The 22,896-nt window shown below is 45.6% G+C and overlaps 4 non-coding genes and 3 pseudogenes across 4 annotated transcripts; all 7 read left to right on the top strand.

Moving 5' to 3' along the window:
• The first annotated feature begins 6,067 nt into the window (after positions 1-6,067).
• Positions 6,068-6,259, top strand: LOC141230000 (U2 spliceosomal RNA). The gene has a single exon (XR_012296608.1). It is a non-coding gene; the product is annotated as a U2 spliceosomal RNA (small nuclear RNA).
• A 1,109-nt stretch (positions 6,260-7,368) lies between these two features.
• On the top strand, positions 7,369-7,484 carry LOC141230016 (U2 spliceosomal RNA; annotated as a pseudogene).
• A 524-nt stretch (positions 7,485-8,008) lies between these two features.
• LOC141229949 (U2 spliceosomal RNA) lies at positions 8,009-8,190 on the top strand. The gene has a single exon (XR_012296564.1). It is a non-coding gene; the product is annotated as a U2 spliceosomal RNA (small nuclear RNA).
• A 6,208-nt stretch (positions 8,191-14,398) lies between these two features.
• LOC141229993 (U2 spliceosomal RNA) lies at positions 14,399-14,632 on the top strand (annotated as a pseudogene).
• Positions 14,633-15,750: 1,118 nt separating this feature from the next.
• Positions 15,751-15,941, top strand: LOC141229789 (U2 spliceosomal RNA). The gene has a single exon (XR_012296410.1). It is a non-coding gene; the product is annotated as a U2 spliceosomal RNA (small nuclear RNA).
• Positions 15,942-17,053: 1,112 nt separating this feature from the next.
• Positions 17,054-17,131, top strand: LOC141230014 (U2 spliceosomal RNA; annotated as a pseudogene).
• Positions 17,132-22,695: 5,564 nt separating this feature from the next.
• Positions 22,696-22,889, top strand: LOC141229951 (U2 spliceosomal RNA). Its single transcript, XR_012296566.1, has one exon. It is a non-coding gene; the product is annotated as a U2 spliceosomal RNA (small nuclear RNA).
• The last annotated feature ends 7 nt before the right edge of the window (positions 22,890-22,896 follow it).

Below are 22,896 nucleotides of genomic sequence, written 5' to 3'. Positions count from 1 at the left end.
TGTTTGTCGGATTTTGGGATGGACTCTTTGGCTTTGCTTTTCTTCTCCTCATTGGATTTTTCATGTTCAAAGTTGCAGAAGCCAGATGACAAGCTCATTTTGGTTCAACTTCAGCAACTGTGCATTGCATTGCCATGTAATGTAGCGCAATGCTATCTTTCTAGCTCTCCCTCTTTACTTCCTTTTGGATAAACAGACATATTAGGCAAGCATTTTGGAGCTTTCACCTAAATAACTACAGGTGGTGAGATAAGCTGCACAATATAATTGACCTTTCAGTATATTGTTGCACACACACCATCTATTTAGCAAATGCCCTTGTTATCAACAGCAGCCTTTTAAACTCACCTGAGCTAACAGGTATGTGCGCTGGTTACTCTGCTGCGCTTAAAATTTCTTTTTTGGTTTGCTACAATGCCTTTTCTGAAACGTTGTCTCCCTCTGCTGGAACACAGACTTCTTTCAATTAATGCCTGCAGACTATAAAAGAGAACCCAACCCAAAAAGTTTGGTTGATTAGTCTGTGGCATTCTGTTAAACTGTTGCTTATGGCGGTCTCTGTGAGCTTCTCAGCGACATTCAGCCAGCCAGGTATCCTGCCTGCAGTAGATGGAATGTGGCAATGGAACGCTGGCTGCGCGTGTCATAATAGGCTCTGAGCCTTTATATACCTGCGCACAGCAGCAGCCACCTTCAGTCTGCTGCTGGACAGCCAGCAGCAGCAGGAGAGGTAAGTAATCAGCAGCCCTCCTGCTAAGGGTAGACAGCTGCTCGTTCCACCCCACCCCCCGCCTTAATTGGTTCTCCTCCCTTCCAACGGTGTTGAGGCGGGTGGGAACAGCAGGGGGTGAGGGTGCTGTGTTTAAAGAGGTGGAGTTATGCAGATCTAAAACGCGTGGATTGCAGCAGCAGCAAGCCGAAAAGTGCAGGCATGTAAGGGATCTAGAGGTTGACAACATGTCTTCTTAACGGGAGTCCAGGAGCTCATCTCCACAAATGGACTCTTCAGGATCCTTGGGTGGCTCCGTAGTTCGAAACCAATTCTGGTTATCGCTTCTCGGCCTTTTGGCTCAGACCTAGTGTTTGGACAAGAGGTTCCTTGTGTACTAGCCCTCGGCCTTCCAGCATCGCCACTTCGGTGGCTTAAGCTGGATGCTGCTATAGGGGGAGAGTGAGGAGGAAACGAGAAGGCGATTCCTGAAGCGACCATGGGTGTCAAGCTTCGCTTTGCTGGGACCGGGGATCCCCGGGTCAAGAATGCTTTCCGTATCGAGGTCTCTGAGGAGAAGAAGGACCATTTCTCGTTGTCATACCTGGTCAACGCCATTTTCTATGAAATCCTGAAGATCCAGAAGTCGGAGATCATCTGTTTGCAGGAGTTCAGAAGGGAGCATAGGTACGTCTTGGTGCTTTCTTCTATGGCGGCTTGCCAAAACCTTTTCAAAACTCTTCAAGTCCTTTCAGAGCACCCTCAGCTGGATGGACTTATCTTCACTGTACTCTACTCTAAGGGGGATATCCCGGTGGTAGTATTCATGCACAACCCCTTTATCTCCCGGGATGATATCACTGCATTCCTGAGAAGACACTGTATTTTTGTGCAATTCTCCCATAAAATCTTAAATGGAGAAGGGCTGTGGACTGGGAAGTATAAATACTTTGTGAGGTTTGGGATAGACCCTCATGGTCCTGGAGGTATTCACTATCCTCCCCTGAACTTTACAATTGGAAGAGACTCTGGATATCTGTTTTTTCCCGAGGCGCCATTGTTCTGCAGGAGATGCAACATGTTCGGGCATATCCAGGATTTCTGCAAACAATTGCCAAACTGTAGAAAGTGCAACAAGTACGGTCATCTGGCGAAGGATTGTTCCAACCCGGTGGTATGTGATGCCTGCGGGGAGGAAGGACATGTGATTCGGGATTGTAAGGCTAAAGTCAAGCCTAGGTCCTTCTCCGAAGTGACCAAAGGTAAGCCTACTGTCCCTGCTGTTACCCCACAGGTGACTACTGCAGAGATCAATGAGGAGACGGAGCCCCCTGAGGTTGAAGATCTGGTGGGTGAGGCCCAGACCCTGTTGGACCCTCCAGCCACTGCTGGGCCAAGTATGGAGATCTCCGAGTTGGATGTGGACCTCCCTCATCAGTCCGAAATATGTGGTGAGGGTGACATGGATGTGTCTCTTGCTCGAACCCCTGCATTGTCCTGGGGTGCTACAGACGAAGAGGTGGCCAGGGATGGTGGCCAAGGAGACTTTACTTCTGGGAGGTCTTTTGATGATGATGATACTCCTGAACTGGCCAATAAAAAACCCAGACGAGAGTACTCACCTGCCAGCGGAGGGTGCGACAGTCCTGCAAGTGACCGCATTTACCCGCAGGATGTCTTCTCCCCTGATGCTCCTTACCTTGGCATCCCTGAGAGCATCAACACCTTTGGGGTGCTTTCCCAGTCTGATGATAATGGATGAGTATGGCGTGATCAACATTGAGTCATGTATTTCTTTTCTTTAATTAATGTCTTGCCAATCTGGTTGGGATGTAGTGTCCCTAAATGTAAGGCAGATCAGATCTAAAATCAGAAGAACAACTGTTCTGGACTACCTGAAACATTTAGGTGCTGATGTTTTTTGCCTTCAGGAGTGTGGGATTCAGGATGCTCCTTGTGACAAAGACTGGCCTTACGGACAGCATATCTGGTCAGGGTCTAATCATAATAAAAATGATGGGGTGGGGATATTAGTTGGGAATAAAGAAATCTCTATTGATAGTTATATTGTGGTGGAGGTAGGCCGATGTTTAATTGCATTTTTGAGTTATAGAGGGTGGCGGGTCAGAATTATTAATTTATATTGCCCTACAGGGAAGGAAGAGCGGCTTGCTCTTCTTGAAAAATTAAGTTTTTTTCTTCCAGGGAAATCTCCCACTATTTTTGTTGGGGACGTTAATTGTGTCACAGAAGGAAAGTGTGACATAACAGGAAAGAAATTGTCCCATTTAATTTGTGATTTTTCCTTTTTAGATGCAGCAGTTGTTGTTCTTGGCATGCCACCACCGCCGACATACCATGCTGACCGTGGTGAGATTCATTCCAGAATTGATTTAATGTTATTTTCTAAAAATATGGTATGTTTGGATTTTTCTCAACAAAAGGTACCTTTTTCGGACCATGAATGTTTGAGAGGCGTGTTTTGTGCGAATGGTGACCAAGTGTATGGCGGTGGGGTATGGAAGTTGAATGCAAGGCTGTTAGAGGATGATGAGGTGATGAATGAGTTTAATGTAAAGTATGAAAGATGGAGAATGCGTAAGAAGGATTTTGTGTGTGTTCTTGACTGGTGGGACTGGGTGAAAGTGCAATTTAAAACTTTCTTCAAAAAGTGGGGCTATAGAAAAGCTGCCAGATATAGGAATAGGTTTAATGACCTTAATAGACGGATTGACTGGTTGAGAAAGTGTGTTGCAAGTGGTTTGGAGATGTCTGATCAACTTACTGAGGCTAAGAATGAATTGAAGCGTGTGTTGGATGAGAAAGGAAAGGAAATTATATATCGTACTAAAATTGAGCACCTGGAGAAAAATGAGAAGTGTACGAGGTTCTTTTTTAAAAAAATGAATGGTAGGAAGACTGATATGAATGAAGTTCTGAATGAAAGTGGAACCAACTGTATGGGTGAGGATGTGCTGAAAGAAGTGAATAGGTTTTATAGCAAGTTGTATGATGAGAAATGGATTGACTCTGGGCTTGTGTCATATGTTCTGAATGGTGTGGAGAAAAAACTTGATTCTGAGGAGCGTGATCTGTTGTGTGAGGATGTAGTTCTGGATGAAGTGAAGAATGTGGTGTGGAGTGCTAAAAAGAGTAAGACTCCTGGGAAAGATGGTATACCTGTAGAGTTGTATGTGAAAGCATGGGAAGTTTTGGGAACAGATTTGACTGAGGTATGTAAGTATATGTGGGTGAATGGTAGGTTGTGTGAATCAATGAAAGAAGGAGTGGTTGTGCTTGTGTATAAAAAGGGTGAGAGGAAACGTTTGGAAAACTGGAGACCAATAACACTGCTGAATTCGGATTATAAGGTCTACAGTAAGTTACTGGCAAATCGTATGCGTGAAGTGATTGGTAGTGTTGTGGAGGAGGACCAAGTATGTGCAGTGCCTGGAAGAAGTATGAGTGATAACTTGTTATTGTTGAGAGATATGATTGGGGATTGCAAGGATAGAAAGCAGAAATGTATGACTTTAGCTATTGATTTTGAGAAGGCGTTTGACAGGGTTTCGCATGTGTTTTTGTTTAAAGTACTGGAAAGAATGGGGTTTCCTAGAGAATTTGTGAATTGTGTAAAATCATTGTATGATTGTGTGTCAAGTGAGTTCTTGGTTAATGGGTGGCTGTGTGACAAAGTGAAGATTAGGTCAGGAGTAAGGCAGGGGTGTCCTATATCCCCCGTCTTATTTGTATGTGTAATAGAACCATTGTTATGTTTGATTAGACGGGATAAAATGATGAGAGGTTTGTTGGTGCCTGGTAGTGGTGGTAAGCATGTGAAAGTGTTAGGTTATATGGATGATGTTGTGGTTGTGAGTGAAAGTATGGCTTCTTTGAGTAGAATTAAATTGCTTTTGGATTTTTTTGTTGGTGCGTCTGGTTTTAGGGTAAATTGGAATAAATGTAGTTTTAAATGTTTTGGAGATAGTAGTATTCGTATGGATGGTGTAAAGTGTGAAGTGGGTGCAATCAAGATTTTGGGCGTATTATTTAATGATGACTTAAAAGGGAATGAAAGTTGGGAAGAGTGTGGTATGCGGGTTGAACGTAAATTGAATTTTTGGCGAATGAGAGAATTGACTCTGCGTGGTAAGGTATTAATTATCAAAGCAGTGATTCTCCCTATCCTGCTTTATGTGGCGACTGTTTTTCCTTCTCCTTACAGGAAAATTAAGAGAATAGAGAAGTTGGTATTCACATTCCTGTGGTGTAGTAAGATGGAGAAGTTGAAGCGGGAGAGCCTTTTTAAGGCTTGTCAGCATGGTGGGCTGGCCTTTCCCAATATTGAAGTTTTTTTAGGTCTTAATTATATTAAGACTGTGGTTATTTTGCTGGGTAAAGGCAATAAAGGTGCTTTTATGGCTAATTATTCTGCTGGATGGATGTTGTATGGGTTATGCTGGAGGAAGAGAGATGCGAGTGTGCCTGTGGCCTTTAAGTGTCCTGTTTGGTATGAGGTGATTGAGAAATTTGTGAGAAAGCATGATTTGTTGAGTGTGGGAATGAATGATTTTAGAATGACCAAGAATGTGGTGAAAAGAATGAGTGCAAATGAGGTAGAGTGTAATATTGTTGGGCTGAGAGGGAATGAGGTTTCAGATGCATGGAAGAAGTTAGATACGTATGGGATGTCAAACAAACAGAAGGATGTGGTGTGGATGACTTTACATAATATTTTACCTGTGAGAGAAGTGCAGAAGAAAAGAGAGTTGATAATAACAGATGTGTGTCCGAGAGTGGGATGTGGTGGTTGTGAGACTGTGAGGCATGTTATGTGGGATTGTGAGTACGCGTACAGTGTGTGGAAGTGTGTAGGTGGATTGTGTAAGGGTTTAGCAGGCGTGAATTTTGTGGATTGGCGTGTGGCGATGTTTGGAATTGGTGCGTGTAGTCGGTCTAAAGATAGAATTTTATGGTTGATAATGGCTTGTGTGATGGAGAGTTTGTGGGATGCAAGGAACCTTGGACTTTTCAAGAGGAAATCTTTATCAGTGAATGAATGTGTTAGACTTATTCTTTCAAGACTATACCTGATATATAAGTTGGACAGCAGAGGCGGCGGTGGCACAGATGCCGAAGGGATTTGGAAATTTAAAAAGTGGCATTACCTTATCAAATACCAGTGATTTTTTTCTTTGTGATTCCTTGAAGTTTCTGCATTTGTGTTACGTAAAGGATGTTCCCTTGTGATTATATTTCGTCTTATACTACTGCTAAATAAATAGAACCATGATGATGAGAAGTTTTAAGTAGCAAATTTTGGAGAAATTCATACTGTTTGCTAAAAAACTAAACTGAATGGTTTAAAAAAAAAAAAAAAAAAAAAAAAAAAAAAAATCTGTTCTTATCAGTTTAATATCTGATACGTCCCCTATCTGGGGACCATATATTAAATGGATTTTTAGAACAGGGAGATGGAAAAAGAGCTTGCTCTGTCCACTCCACGCATTGATCTGGTATTGCAGTATCTCCAGGACCGGTGCACCCCTTCTTTAATGCAGTTTCTAAAATCAGAAAGTATTGAATTCAATGTTTTTTGTTCATTTTGCTTGTTTGTCGGATTTTGGGATGGACTCTTTGGCTTTGCTTTTCTTCTCCTCATTGGATTTTTCATGTTCAAAGTTGCAGAAGCCAGATGACAAGCTCATTTTGGTTCAACTTCAGCAACTGTGCATTGCATTGCCATGTAATGTAACGCAATGCTATCTTTCTAGCTCTCCCTCTTTACTTCCTTTTGGATAAACAGACATATTAGGCAAGCATTTTGGAGCTTTCACCTAAATAACTACAGGTGGTGAGATAAGCTGCACAATATAATTGACCTTTCAGTATATTGTTGCACACACACCATCTATTTAGCAAATGCCCTTGTTATCAACAGCAGCCTTTTAAACTCACCTGAGCTAACAGGTATGTGCGCTGGTTACTCTGCTGCGCTTAAAATTTCTTTTTTGGTTTGCTACAATGCCTTTTCTGAAACGTTGTCTCCCTCTGCTGGAACACTGACTTCTTTCAATTAATGCCTGCAGACTATAAAAGAGAACCCAACCCAAAAAGTTTGGTTGATTAGTCTGTGGCATTCTGTTAAACTGTTGCTTATGGCGGTCTCTGTGAGCTTCTCAGCGACATTCAGCCAGCCAGGAATCCTGCCTGCAGTAGATGGAATGTGGCAATGGAACGCTGGCTGCGCGTGTCATAATAGGCTCTGAGCCTTTATATACCTGCGCACAGCAGCAGCCACCTTCAGTCTGCTGCTGGACAGCCAGCAGCAGCAGGAGAGGTAAGTAATCAGCAGCCCTCCTGCTAAGGGTAGACAGCTGCTCGTTCCACCCCACCCCCCGCCTTAATTGGTTCTCCTCCCTTCCAACGGTGTTGAGGCGGGTGGGAACAGCAGGGGGTGAGGGTGCTGTGTTTAAAGAGGTGGAGTTATGCAGATCTAAAACGCGTGGATTGCAGCAGCAGCAAGCCGAAAAGTGCAGGCATGTAAGGGATCTAGAGGTTGACAACATGTCTTCTTAACGGGAGTCCAGGAGCTCATCTCCACAAATGGACTCTTCAGGATCCTTGGGTGGCTCCGTAGTTCGAAACCAATTCTGGTTATCGCTTCTCGGCCTTTTGGCTAAGATCAAGTGTAGTATCTTTTGAAAAGGCAGTTTTGTCCTTGGGCTGCCCTAGTAAATTGATGCATATTACACACTGGTTTGGTGCACTTGTTAGTACGCCAGGTGGCTCATAGAGTTATCTGATGGAAAACATGGCCCTCCAGGATCGAAGTCACTAGGCTGGGTAAGTGTGAGGGCTTTGGAGCAATGTGCCCCAGGAGTATTCGCCCTGGTGGGAGTCCAAGCTTACTGGGACTGGGAACCCCAGAAAGACTTGGCTTCGTAGCACGCCGCACCTTTGCCAATCATACTTTCTGAGCAACCCCCCCTATTCCTGGCCTCCGGGCTAGGAAGGGGAATTTTTATAAACCCGGTCGGAGGTCCGGTCAGCTTTGGGCTGAGAAACCAACACAGGCTCCAGCTCCACTAGGGTGGCAGCCAAGATGGAAGCTGGGAGCACGAAAACGGCTCTTCTCCGGCTTCGGCTAGGGAGAGCATCGGAGATCCCTGACCCTCGCTGTGGCCTTCTGGCTCGGAGGGATGGGGATGGTTTATTGGGGACCCTCTCCTCCGGGAAGGGTCCACATGAATCCTCGCCTCGTGCGCTGTTTTGGTGTGACTTCGGTCACATTTTTCAGTGCCTTGGATGCAGCTTCAATCAAAAAATCTGTTCTTATCAGTTTAATATCTGATACGTCCCCTATCTGGGGACCATATATTAAATGGATTTTTAGAACAGGGAGATGGAAAAAGAGCTTGCTCTGTCCACTCCACGCATTGACCTGGTATTGCAGTATCTCCAGGACCGGTGCACCCCTTCTTTAATGCAGTTTCTAAAATCAGAAAGTATTGAATTCAATGTTTTTTGTTCATTTTGCTTGTTTGTCGGATTTTGGGATGGACTCTTTGGCTTTGCTTTTCTTCTCCTCATTGGATTTTTCATGTTCAAAGTTGCAGAAGCCAGATGACAAGCTCATTTTGGTTCAACTTCAGCAACTGTGCATTGCATTGCCATGTAATGTAACGCAATGCTATCTTTCTAGCTCTCCCTCTTTACTTCCTTTTGGATAAACAGACATATTAGGCAAGCATTTTGGAGCTTTCACCTAAATAACTACAGGTGGTGAGATAAGCTGCACAATATAATTGACCTTTCAGTATATTGTTGCACACACACCATCTATTTAGCAAATGCCCTTGTTATCAACAGCAGCCTTTTAAACTCACCTGAGCTAACAGGTATGTGCGCTGGTTACTCTGCTGCGCTTAAAATTTCTTTTTTGGTTTGCTACAATGCCTTTTCTGAAACGTTGTCTCCCTCTGCTGGAACACTGACTTCTTTCAATTAATGCCTGCAGACTATAAAAGAGAACCCAACCCAAAAAGTTTGGTTGATTAGTCTGTGGCATTCTGTTAAACTGTTGCTTATGGCGGTCTCTGTGAGCTTCTCAGCGACATTCAGCCAGCCAGGTATCCTGCCTGCAGTAGATGGAATGTGGCAATGGAACGCTGGCTGCGCGTGTCATAATAGGCTCTGAGCCTTTATATACCTGCGCACAGCAGCAGCCACCTTCAGTCTGCTGCTGGACAGCCAGCAGCAGCAGGAGAGGTAAGTAATCAGCAGCCCTCCTGCTAAGGGTAGACAGCTGCTCGTTCCACCCCACCCCCCGCCTTAATTGGTTCTCCTCCCTTCCAACGGTGTTGAGGCGGGTGGGAACAGCAGGGGGTGAGGGTGCTGTGTTTAAAGAGGTGGAGTTATGCAGATCTAAAACGCATGGATTGCAGCAGCAGCAAGCCGAAAAGTGCAGGCATGTAAGGGATCTAGAGGTTGACAACATGTCTTCTTAACGGGAGTCCAGGAGCTCATCTCCACAAATGGACTCTTCAGGATCCTTGGGTGGCTCCGTAGTTCGAAACCAATTCTGGTTATCGCTTCTCGGCCTTTTGGCACGATCCTTGTGATTGGTGTCAGGAGGCAGGTTCGTGATCACTGGAATTCTTTCTCGGCCTTTTCCGATTGGAACTGCTGCTATTGGGAAGGAAGGAAGGTGTTTCTCGTACCTTTCGGCGTGGATGGAATTCTGGATCGTGGAGGAGGATTTCTTCAGGACTGGAGTTCTGGACGCTGCTGAACAGAAGGGATCGAGTCTGGTGCTGTTATTTTTGGACGTCATCGGGCTTTCTTTTGAATTTTCTCTGTGTGGAAATGGAGATGAATTTGGATCAGGACGATGCCTACATGAAGGACACCATCCGGTTTGTGGTGAGTGTGGAATTTAGGCAAGTTAAAAACTTGGACTTTTTGTACAGGAAAGTCTTTACTCCTATCTTGCATATCAGCAAGGATGAGTACTTTTGTGTTCAGTCATTTTCTAACAGAGGAGTACACGATGTGACTTTGAGAGGTGCTGGTGTATGTGAGAGGGTTTTTTCCAGTTTTAGATATGCTGCAGCCTGTGAGCATAGTGAGGTATTGGAAGGAATTTCAGCCACGCCTCGCTTTCAATTTGATCAAAGGATGCTAACAATACATATGTATAACCCTTTCATATCTGATGAGCAAGTGACTTCATACTTAAGAAGGTTTTGCTCCGTATTAATTATGAAAAAACGTTGTACGACTGGTTTTGGGGCCTGGAACGGCAAGAGACTGTATCAGGTCGTTTTTAAAAAGGACCCGTCAGTGGAGGGGGGTGTCTTAAGACCCCCACCAGTCGTGTTCATAAATAGAGATAGAGGCTTTTTGTTTTTTTCTAATATGCCACCATATTGTAAACGATGTCGGAAATATGGCCATATGGATGAAAATTGCGCCCCTTGTGAAGTATGTTCTGGCCCGGTTCATCAGGCGAGAGAGTGCCCAATGCAAGCCAGGCAAACATCTGAGGCTGATGCTGAAGATAAACAAGGGGATGGTGGGCAGATGGAGGATGGAGGATCAGAAAGTTCTTCTAATGTGGCGCAGGAAGTAGAGGTTCTGGCACCTCTAAGTAATAGAGAAAAAAGAGAAGAGAGGAAGAAAGCTGAAGAAAAGAAGAAAGAAGAAAGGAAGAAGGAAGAAAAGAAGAAGGAAGTAAAGAAGAAGGAAGAAAAGAAGAAGGAAGACAAGAAGAAGGAAGACAAGAAGAAAGAAGATAAAAAGAAAGAAGGAGAGAGGAAAGAAGATGGAAGAGAGGAAGGAACATTGGAAGAGGAAAAGGAGGGGCAACAAGGTATTGTGGATACAGTTGCTGCTCTGGCGGTATTATCAGAGATGTCGTCAGGGATTCCTTGTGCCCAGGAAAATATGGACTTAAGTTCAAAATCTTTGAAAAGGAGTACATGGGAAGAAGAGCAACAGGAGATCATGGAGGACTTGGGTGGGAAAAAATCTCGTGGTGACGCGTCTTCTTTGTTTGGGGATGTATCTCCCTCAAGTTCTTCTGATCAAGAATCCTTAATTGTGGATGTGAAATCACCTTTGGTAGATGAGGGCGGAGGGATTAGCCCTGGGCCTATTACTAGAAGATGATTACTGTTGTATCCCTGAATGTTCAGGGGTTGAACAATTTATACAAACGCACTGCATTATATGATTTTTTGAATAATGAGAAATGCGATTTTATTTTTTTACAAGAATGTAATTTAGAAAGGAAAATGAGCTATGAATATTTACGTGGAATATGGAAGGGTAACATGGTTTTTTCTGGTGGGAATGAATTGAAAAGTGATGGGGTGGGTTTTTTGTGCTCTAGTGAGTGGGAGGTGGTGAAGTATGAGGAAATTTACCCTGGTCGTATTCTATGTGTAGAAGTAATGAGGGAGGGTAAAAGGGTGCGTTGTTTTAATATTTATGCTCATACTGAGAAAAATCAAAGATTACATTTATTCGAGATTTTACAGCTTTTTTTATCAGGTGCGGATCCGATTTTAATTGGTGGGGATTTTAACTGCCAGTTAAATAATGTACGGGTTGGGTCGGTAACCTGCCTTAAGAACATAATTTCTGCCTTCAGTTTAAAGGATGCATGGGCTATGGATGGTAGTAAAAAAGAATTTGAAGTTACGTGGTCAAACAGAGGTTTTACGTCTAGGATTGATCACTTTTTTATGTCTGATTCTTTTAAATGTTCCTCTTTTAAGACAAGTATTAATCCTTTTTCGGATCATAAGTTATTGGGATGCACTTTAGCAATAGACCCTTGCGGTAAGAAAAAACCTTCGCATTGGAAACTGAATGTTTCTTTATTACAGGGGGAGAATTTTAAAGAAGACTTTAAGGTTTTTTATAATGAATTAAAACTTAACAAAAAGGGTTTTAAGTGTATTTTAGACTGGTGGGATTTTATGAAGGGTAAGATCAGAACCTTCTTTGTTAAATTGGGAAAGAGGAAAGCGTATGAGAAAAGGCAGTTTTATGATGCGTTAAATGCTAATTTGCAGTGTTATTATTATTTTCAAAACAATGGAGTTAATATGGACAGCAGTATTAGTGAGGTAAAGGAGAAAATTCAGAATGCACTAAAAGAGAAGGGAAAAGAAATCATCTTCAACTCTAGGGTAAAGGTCCTGGATGAGGATGAGAAATGCACTAAGTTTTTCTTTAAAAAAATATGTGGAAAAAAGGATTTTATTGAGGTCTTAGAGGGTGAGGTGAGCCCAGAGGGGAAAGCATTGCAGGCCAAAATGTTTTATGATGATCTGTTTTCTCGAAAAAAGATTGATGAATCATTGAAAAACCATTTTTTAGAGGTTCTGGATAAAGCTCTTAGTGAGGAAGAAAAATTACTTTTATCTAGGGAGTTTACTAAGGAGGAGATATTTAATACTATTTGCACTTTACAAAATCAGAAGACACCAGGTGTGGATGGCCTCCCTGTGGAGTTTTACAGGGTTGTGTGGGATATTATAGGGGAAGATTTTTATGAGTTGTTTTTAGAAGTGGAGTCCTCTTTTAATATTCCCAAGTCATGGGCAGAAGGCCTTATTGTTTTATTATATAAAAAAGGAGGAAAAGAACTGATTAAAAATTGGAGGCCTATTACGCTGCTAAATACAGACTATAAAGTATATGCAAAACTATTGGCCAATAGATTAAAGAGTGTGATAGGGTCGGTTATTGAGGTGGATCAGTCTTGTGCAGTCCCGAATCGTAAGATTACCGACACGCTAATCTTACTGAGAGATATAATATGGGATGTGGCTGATAGGAAGCAGGACTTGGCCCTTGTTTCCCTTGATTTTGAGAAGGCATATGATAGGGTTGCTCATGAGTTTTTATTTGCCGTTTTAAAAAAAATAGGATGTCCTGGTGTTTTTATTGAACGTATTAAATGTCTGTATAAGTTATGTTTTAGTAAGATTTCTATTAATGGTTTTTTATCGGAAAATATTAATATTAATTGTGGGGTTAAGCAGGGGTGCCCCCTGTCGCCTATACTTTTCATTTGTGCAATAGAACCCCTTTTAACTGCTTTTAGGAAAGATAAAGTTATTAATGGCTTTTTTATTCCTGGCAGTAGGAATGACCAAGTGAAGGTTTTAGCTTATATGGATGATGTGTCAGTTTTAGTGCGGGACATTAAGAGTCTTCATAGAGTTTTAAGGACAGTTGTGTGGTTTGGTGGAGCATCTGGTTTTAAAATAAATTTAGAAAAATCAGGTGTTTTAACTATGGGTAAATTTCTTTTAAATTCGGATTGCATGCTGATGAGAGTAATGGAAATTAAAGTTTTAGGGGTATTTTTTACAGAGACATGTGGGAATGTGAGGAATTGGGAGTCCCTGCTTGAAAGGGTAAGGAAAAAGATTGATTTTTGGAACTTGAGAAGTTTAACAATGGAAGGCAAAATCTTGATAATAAAGCAGGTCTTACTTCCGATAATTTTATACATTTCAACTGTTTTTATACCTCCTATTAATGTAATGAAAAAGATAATTAAGTTATGTTTTAATTTCCTATGGAAGTCAAAAATGGAAAGGGTAAAAAGGGAAGAGTTGTACAAAATTAAAGGGAAAGGAGGGAAAGGCTTCCCAGACATCAGAACCTTCATTTATGCCAAGTATTTAGCTAATTGCATATGCACTTTATTAGGACCAGTTTCTAGGCTGAAAACCTTTTTAACATACAATTTGGGTTTTTTTATTAGGAAATACAAATGGTTACAAATGCATTTGGAACGGCCATATAAGTTTATGCCATCTGGGAATTATATTATTTTAGAAAGAATTCTGAGGGATTTTAAATTAATGAATATGGATCTTAAAATACTTGGAAATCATAAGAACATTTTAAAAGTCTTAGAAAGCAGGGTGATAGCTAGTCCGGTAGAGCGATTTTCCGATAATGTTGTAGATAAAATTTGGATTAATGCAAATTTTAAGTGTTTGACTAATGAACACAAGGACTTAATATGGTGTAGTATTAAAGACTGTCTGCCAACTCGAGATTTCCAATATAGAAGAGGATTGGTACGGTTTGAAAAATGCCCAAGACGTAAATGTGCTGCTGGCGAAACAGCTATGCACATTTTTTGGAACTGTTGTTATGCGCAATTAGTATGGAGAAAGATTAGTAATTTAGTTAAAGCTCTAAGTGGTGTTAATTTTCTAGATTTTAATAGGATTTTTTACGGGTTGGGTGTCAAGGATGAAGTGTTCAAGGTTGTATGGATAATTTTATCTTGTGTGAAAATGGCGCTTTGGAAAACTCGGAATATTTTGATTTTTAAACATAAGGAAGTATCGGTACAAGAATGTATTAAGTTATGCCTAAGTTATATGTTTTTATATTTCTGGAGAGATAAGGTGTTGTTTGGTGATAAAAAAGCTAATGAAATTTGGAAGCAAAAAGATTGGAATGTACTTACCTTGTGATGTTCTTGTTGCACCATATGTACCCCCCTGTAAAAAATGGAAATTCTAAAGTTAAAAGGAAAATAAACTGGAATATGGAAAATAATATAAGCTGTAAATTTACAACAAAAAAAGGAAAAAAAAAAAAAAAAGATCCAGTTTGCTATCTACAATGAGGAAACTTTTAAGTTTGAAACCATTTTAACATGATGACTTGTGATGGTGGACTTAAAGATCTGAGTAGAAAAAAAAAAAAAAAAAAAAAAAAAAAAAATCTGTTCTTATCAGTTTAATATCTGATACGTCCCCTATCTGGGGACCATATATTAAATGGATTTTTAGAACAGGGAGATGGAAAAAGAGCTTGCTCTGTCCACTCCACGCATTGACCTGGTATTGCAGTATCTCCAGGACCGGTGCACCCCTTCTTTAATGCAGTTTCTAAAATCAGAAAGAATTGAATTCAATGTTTTTTGTTCATTTTGCTTGTTTGTCGGATTTTGGGATGGACTCTTTGGCTTTGCTTTTCTTCTCCTCATTGGATTTTTCATGTTCAAAGTTGCAGAAGCCAGATTACAAGCTCATTTTGGTTCAACTTCAGCAACTGTGCATTGCATTGCCATGTAATGTAATGCAATGCTATCTTTCTAGCTCTCCCTTTTTACTTCCTTTTGGATAAACAGACATATTAGGCAAGCATTTTGGAGCTTTCACCTAAATAACTACAGGTGGTGAGATAAGCTGCACAATATAATTGACCTTTCAGTATATTGTTGCACACACACCATCTATTTAGCAAATGCCCTTGTTATCAACAGCAGCCTTTTAAACTCACCTGAGCTAACAGGTATGTGCGCTGGTTACTCTGCTGCGCTTAAAATTTCTTTTTTGGTTTGCTACAATGCCTTTTCTGAAACGTTGTCTCCCTCTGCTGGAACACTGACTTCTTTCATTTAATGCCTGCAGACTATAAAAGAGAACCCAACCCAAAAAGTTTGGTTGATTAGTCTGTGGCATTCTGTTAAACTGTTGCTTATGGCGGTCTCTGTGAGCTTCTCAGCGACATTCAGCCAGCCAGGTATCCTGCCTGCAGTAGATGGAATGTGGCAATGGAACGCTGGCTGCGCGTGTCATAATAGGCTCTGAGCCTTTATATACCTGTGCACAGCAGCAGCCACCTTCAGTCTGCTGCTGGACAGCCAGCAGCAGCAGCAGCAGCAGGAGAGGTATGTAATCAGCAGCCCTCCTGCTAAGGGTAGACAGCTGCTCGTTCCACCCCACCCCCCACCTTAATTGGTTCTCCTCCCTTCCAACGGTGTTGAGGCGGGTGGGAACAGCAGGGGGTGAAGGTGCTGTGTTTAAAGAGGTGGAGTTATGCAGATCTAAAACGCGTGGATTGCAGCAGCAGCATGCCGAAAAGTGCAGGCATGTAAGGGATCTAGAGGTTGACAACATGTCTTCTTAACGGGAGTCCAGGAGCTCATCTCCACAAATGGACTTTTCAGGATCCTTGGGTGGCTCCGTAGTTTGAAACCAATTCTGGTTATCGCTTCTCGGCCTTTTGGCTAAGATCAAGTGTAGTATCTGTTCTTATCAGTTTAATATCTGATACGTCCCCTATCTGGGGACCATATATTAAATGGATTTTTAGAACAGGGAGATGGAAAAAGAGCTTGCTCTGTCCACTCCACGCATTGACCTGGTATTGCAGTATCTCCAGGACCGGTGCACCCCTTCTTTAATGCAGTTTCTAAAATCAGAAAGAATTGAATTCAATGTTTTTTGTTCATTTTGCTTGTTTGTCGGATTTTGGGATGGACTCTTTGGCTTTGCTTTTCTTCTCCTCATTGGATTTTTCATGTTCAAAGTTGCAGAAGCCAGATTACAAGCTCATTTTGGTTCAACTTCAGCAACTGTGCATTGCATTGCCATGTAATGTAATGCAATGCTATCTTTCTAGCTCTCCCTTTTTACTTCCTTTTGGATAAACAGACATATTAGGCAAGCATTTTGGAGCTTTCACCTAAATAACTACAGGTGGTGAGATAAGCTGCACAATATAATTGACCTTTCAGTATATTGTTGCACACACACCATCTATTTAGCAAATGCCCTTGTTATCAACAGCAGCCTTTTAAACTCACCTGAGCTAACAGGTATGTGCGCTGGTTACTCTGCTGCGCTTAAAATTTCTTTTTTGGTTTGCTACAATGCCTTTTCTGAAACGTTGTCTCCCTCTGCTGGAACACTGACTTCTTTCATTTAATGCCTGCAGACTATAAAAGAGAACCCAACCCAAAAAGTTTGGTTGATTAGTCTGTGGCATTCTGTTAAACTGTTGCTTATGGCGGTCTCTGTGAGCTTCTCAGCGACATTCAGCCAGCCAGGTATCCTGCCTGCAGTAGATGGAATGTGGCAATGGAACGCTGGCTGCGCGTGTCATAATAGGCTCTGAGCCTTTATATACCTGTGCACAGCAGCAGCCACCTTCAGTCTGCTGCTGGACAGCCAGCAGCAGCAGCAGGAGAGGTATGTAATCAGCAGCCCTCCTGCTAAGGGTAGACAGCTGCTCGTTCCACCCCACCCCCCGCCTTAATTGGTTCTCCTCCCTTCCAACGGTGTTGAGGCGGGTGGGAACAGCAGGGGGTGAAGGTGCTGTGTTTAAAGAGGTGGAGTTATGCAGATCTAAAACGCGTGGATTGCAGCAGCAGCAAGCCGAAAAGTGCAGGCATGTAAGGGATCTAGAGGTTGACAACATGTCTTCTTAACGGGAGTCCAGGAGCTCATCTCCACAAATGGACTTTTCAGGATCCTTGGGTGGCTCCGTAGTTTGAAACCAATTCTGGTTATCGCTTCTCGGCCTTTTGGCTAAGATCAAGTGTAGTATCTGTTCTTTTAAGAACACAAGAGCTACGATCTACACTTGACGAGAGCGATCGAACTCGGAAGGAGAAGAGCTTCGGAGCCCAGCTGACATCGGAGAAGGAAGGCGGATATCGGTGGGAGGAAGAAGCTCTAAAGAATCCAGAAGAAGACGAAGACTCGGAGAAGAATCGGGCTGTCCTGTGGAATCTTCGAGGAAGAAAATCATCGAGACAAAGACCTTTCGGGGAATTTGTCCAGAACACGACGGGAGAAGAATCTGCATAGCTCCACCCATTCCGGGAAGAGTTCCAGATCCAGCTCCAAGAAGTAACTGCAGGAGGAAAGCCATGGCAAGCGCTGCGAGGAAGGCCGAAAAGAAGAGCCTGGAGCAGGGGACAGCCAGGAGGGCCCAGCCAGGAGCCGATTCTGACCCCAAGGACTCTGCCTCCACGACTGGCCAGCAGAAGGGACCCCAGAAGCCCCGCCACGAAGCTCCAGCCCTGGAGCCATGGATGCGGCAGACGGTGGCCCTGAAACTGAAGGAAGTGGATGGGAGGGTGCCGGATATGTCCTCGGACGTGTTCTGCCAGAAGATGCTGCTGGATCGAGGCTTCTCCAGGTCGGACACCCTCAGCATCCAGACCTTCTTGACGGGGATCTTCTTCGTCACCTTCGCCACTGTGAACACCTGCAGGAGGTTCTGGGAAATGGTAAGCGCAAAAGGACCGGATAATTCTTTCTCTGCCTTTACAGGTAGCTGCCCTATAGAGAGGGACGAAAGGAGGATCACGGTCTCCATGCGCAACCCGCACACCCCAGGCCAAGACATCTGTACCTTCCTGAGACGCTTCTGTTTGGTTGTGAAGGAACCCTCTCACATCCTGAATGGACTCGGCTTCTGGACAGGTAAGTGGTCGGTGACCGTTAGACTTCACAGGGACCTGGCGTACTCAGACGGACTTCGGCACCTGCCCCCGACATTCTCCCTGGGCAACTCCTACGGCCTCATCTATTACCCGGACATGCCGCGGAACTGCAGGAGATGCGGCAAGAACGGCCACGAGATGAAGGACTGCAAGGAGGATGCCTGCAGGATTTGTCGAGTGACGGGACACAGCTCGAAGGACTGCCCGAAGAAGACATCCTGCAACCTGTGTGGTCTGGCGGCTCATCTGTACAAGGATTGCCCCAAGCGTGAGAGATCCTGGGCATCGGTGGTTGCGACGACCCCAGCTACGGAGGACAAGGCCCCGACGACCAGGCCTGTGAAGGTCAAGGACGCGACGACCAAGGCCCCAGCGGCCAAGGCCGAGACGACCAAGGCCAAAGCGGTCAAGGAGTCGGTGGCCAAAGCCCCAGCGACGGTCCCAGCAGCTCCGAAGCAGAAGAAAAAGTCAAAGGAGGGTAAGAGTTCTGTCACCCCTCTCTCGATCCCTCCCCCTGCCACCCCCGTCCAATTCCCCCCCACCCCGGCCACCCCTGCTGAGGATTCCACTTCCTCTTCCTCCTTCCCCTACTCCTCAGCAGGTGTCCTTTCCCCTGCCCCGGCAGCCACTCTCCCTCCCCAGACCATGGTAGCGGTGGAATTAACCTTTCCTCCACCCGCCGCTATCTATTCCGAGGAGGATTTTCCCCTTCTTGTCTCCCCAGTTCCAACCCGGGGAAAGAGGAAGGTGGAGGACAGCCCTGCTACTGAATCCTCCAAAAAGAAGATTCTGGATTTCATAGGCGAAAAGGAGGATACCCTCCCTGAGCCAGAAGAGATGGAGCACATGGTTGAGACCCTGGTGGCCGAGCCAGAAGAGGAGGAACTGGTGGTCGCCGAGATCGAGGCCGCGCTGCTTGACCAGATGGAGGAAGAGGGCCTGCTGGTGATCCCGTCACCAGCAGTCAACACCGACGAGGGACCACCCGACCGGAGTGGTAACTAAGGTGTATTGCCTGCGCTAACTTTTTCTTTTTTCCCTACATGATGGCTAATATTAACTTATTTTCCATTAATGTCAGGAGCATCAAGGACAAGTTCAGACGTCAGACTATTTATGCCTTCCTTACTTCCCAGTTGTGTGATGTTTATATGTTGCAGGAATGTTCCCTTCCCTCCTCTAGGTCCTTCAAACATCTGGCCAGGGAGTGGTCCCACGGTCCATCCTACTGGTCCGGTGGGGGTGACTGCAAGTCTGCGGGGGTCGCAATTCTGATCAGGGGGGGCGCATTCACGCTTGAGTCCGTCCAGGAGCTCATCTGCGGCAGGGCTCTTGTTGTAGATGGCAACTGGGCGGGAGAACCTGTCAGGTTCATCAACGTGTATGCGTCCCCACTGAAGAATGAGCGTTTGGAGCTTTTCCAGACCCTGCGGCTTCAGCTTGCCACCACCAGGACCTTAGTGATGGCCGGGGATTTCAACTGCCCCATCGAGGAGGATGGTCGTAGTTCTGGCACATCTGCCAAGTTGGACATCACGTCCAAGCTGCTCATCGAGATGGTAACCGAGGCCTCTCTTCAGGACGTGGTGGGCTCCATGGGGAGAGGCTCCACGAACTATTCGTGGAGCCGACCCGATGGCTCACTCCGCTCCAGGATTGACTTTGTGTTCACCTCTCGGGCAGTCAGGCAGAGTAGGCACTCGATGGTCTCCTGCTTCTTCTCCGACCACAGAGCCATTCACTTACAAGGTGTCCTCGGCGACGGTTTTCCGTCCGGCCCCGGCTCCTGGAAGCTGAATTGTGCTCTGCTGGCTCAGGATGAAGTCGTGGAGGAGCTGAGAGCAGCCTACGCAATGTGGCAGTCCTACAAGGGTAGCTTCCAAACAGTCTCTGATTGGTGGGAATATGTTAAACTTGAGTTTCGCTGTTTCTTTCAGGCCAAGGGTCGACAACAGGCGTGTGAGAAGAGGAGGGACTTCAGAGGGCTGCAGCGCGAGCTGCGGTCGCTGCAGGACCTTCTTCACTGCGGCTGGGACGTGAGGGAGGAGCTGGAGGAGACCAAGAAGAGCCTGAAAAGGCACTTTGAGGAGGAGTCCAAGCGAATCGTCTTCCGTTCCAAAGTGGAGAATCTGGAGAAGGGTGAGAAATGTAATTCATTCTTTTTCAGGAAACTTCATGCCGGTCACACGCCCCTGAACGAGCTGCGAGACGAGAGCGGAAACATGCGACGTGGGAAGGAGGACGTGATGAGGGTCGTCAGCGACTTCTACAGCGAACTCTACTCCCACAAGACTACCGACCCCGACGCTGCTGATAAGTTCCTGTCAGGTATCACTAACCATCTTGATCCTGCAGGCACGGCAGCCTTGGACAAACCTCTGATGGTGGGCGAATTGCTCTCTGCCGCTAAATCCTTTAGGACCGGCAGGACCCCGGGCAGTGATGGTCTTCCAGCGGAGCTCTATGTAGCGCTGGGAGACCTCATCTGTCCGGACCTGTTGGACCTGTACGAGGAGATGGTGGTGGAGGGTAGAATGCCTCCATCTTTGAGGGAAGGAATGGTCACGATCCTGTACAAGCGGAAGGGAGAGAGGTGCGACCTGAGGAATTGGCGTCCCATCACTCTGCTCAACGTGGACTACAAGATCCTGGCCAAGACGATGGCGACACGACTTAAGACGGTCATCGGACGGATTATCCACCCGGACCAGACCTGCGGCATCCCTGGACGTCGCATCGCAGACAGCCTCGCTCTCGTGCGGGACACGGTCGAGTACATCAAGGTCCGCCGCGCACACGCGGCCCTGGTCTCCTTGGATCAGGAGAAGGCCTTCGACCGGGTTTCCCACGAGTTCATGGGCCGAGCTCTGCACCGGTTAGGTTTGGGTAACATGTTTTGTTCGTATGTCCGTCTGATGTATTTTGATATCCACAGCTCGGTGTTGGTGAACGGCTGGAAGACTGACCCCTTCCCTGTCCTCTCTGGGGTCAGACAAGGCTGCCCTCTATCACCTCTTCTTTTTGTTTGTGTTATAGAACTCTTCGCAGAGGCTATCCGGCAGAATGGAGAGATCAGAGGGATCACCGCACCGGGTCCGGGACGACACGAGGTCAAGTGCTCGCTCTACATGGACGACGTCACCGTCTTCTGCGCTGATCGTGGTTCAGTCGACGCCCTCGTCCAGACGTGTGAGAGGTTCGGCCGGGCTTCAGGGGCCAAAGTCAACTGCAGGAAGTCGGAAGCCATGCTCTTCGGGGATTGGCAGCCGGCCTCCTCCGCCCCCTTCCCCTTCAACATTCAACCGGATTTCCTCAAGGTGCTGGGAGTCTGGTTTGGGAAGGAAGGAGCGGCCCTCAAGTCCTGGCAAGAACGCTTGGCCAAGGTGAAGCAACGGATCGGACTCTGGAGCCTCAGACACCTCACTTGTGAGGGTAAGGCACTCGTCCTGCGTAATGAGGTCCTGCCCGTCTTGCAGTACACGGCGCAGGCCTGGCCCCCACACGTCACTGTGTGCAGGGCCATTACCAGGACAGTGTTTCACTTTGTCTGGGGATCCAAGATGGACAGAGTCAGGCGGGCCGTCATGTACAAGGAGCCTCGCAAGGGTGGGAAGGGCGTTCCAGATATCCCCACCCTCCTGCGATCCTCTTTTGTGTGTGATTGTGTCCGCCGGACTTTGCAAGTCAAGAATGGCTCCGCGGGCAGGTCCATGTCTCGCTTCTTCCTGCTTCCTCTTTGGAGGCGACTCGGCTGGGACAAGTGGGACAGCTCCTTCCCCTACAACTGGACGACGCCATGGTTCTACGGAGACGTCGTTCGATTTGTGGGGGAGCATCAACTGGAGGGACTCAAGCCCGACTTGTGGAAGCCCAAAACTATCCACAAGCTAATCAGAGCCAAGGATGACGTGGAGAACATCACAGGACTTCACCAGGACACGCTGGAGACTGTGTGGACAAATGTGTCGTCTGACAGGCTGACCAACGGGCACAAGGACTTGTCGTGGATGGCGATTCAGGGCGGACTGCCCGTCCGGTCATTCATGCATGCCCGGAACCTGTGCAAGACCCGGTACTGCCCAAGGTGCCCCTTCGTGGAGGAAACATCTTTGCACACTTTTTGGGACTGCGGATTTGCACAGCGCCTATTGACTGCACTTGAGGACGACCTGAGGAACTCTGTCCCCAGGGCGAGCCTATCGCACCATTCTGTGCTTTACGGACTCTTCCCTGGGGTTCATACCGTCGGAGCCATCCAGGAGGCTTGGCGCCTTATGAACTGCTTCAAGGATGCCGTTTGGGTCGCCAGGAACCGGCTCATCTTGAGGAGGGAGAGGATGTCCATCCAGGACTGCCGCAGGCTGATCCACAGCCTGCTCAGAGACTATTCCATCATGGACGGTCCGGAGGACGAGGATGAGGACTAAACCCCTCCTCCCCCTCTCCCCTTATGTGTCTTGTCTTTCAATAAAGCTTCGGGCCTGTGATTTCCCCCCCCCCATCCCCTTTTTCCCAATCCCCATCCCTTATCACAGTTCGTCGTACTGTATTGATTGACATGCTTTTTCTTTCAGATTGAGTGTTTTGTGTAGCATAGGGGTGTGATGTGTCTAGTTAGTGCGTCGTATCCTCATGCTATGTAAATATGATGTAGAATTCTGTGTGTACTGGGCTGCGGCACTGTACACTGTCTGTTAACTTATTTTTTGTGCTAATAAAAGATATATTCAATCAAAAAAATCTGTTCTTATCAGTTTAATATCTGATACGTCCCCTATCTGGGGACCATATATTAAATGGATTTTTAGAACAGGGAGATGGAAAAAGAGCTTGCTCTGTCCACTCCACGCATTGACCTGGTATTGCAGTATCTCCAGGACCGGTGCACCCCTTCTTTAAT

Source organism: Phyllobates terribilis, unplaced genomic scaffold (assembly GCF_046119375.1).
Source record: "Phyllobates terribilis strain yellow unplaced genomic scaffold, ASM4611937v1 Scaffold_488__1_contigs__length_1352022, whole genome shotgun sequence".
NCBI lineage: Eukaryota > Metazoa > Chordata > Amphibia > Anura > Dendrobatidae > Phyllobates > Phyllobates terribilis.
This window is presented reverse-complemented; position numbering and strand designations above follow the sequence as displayed.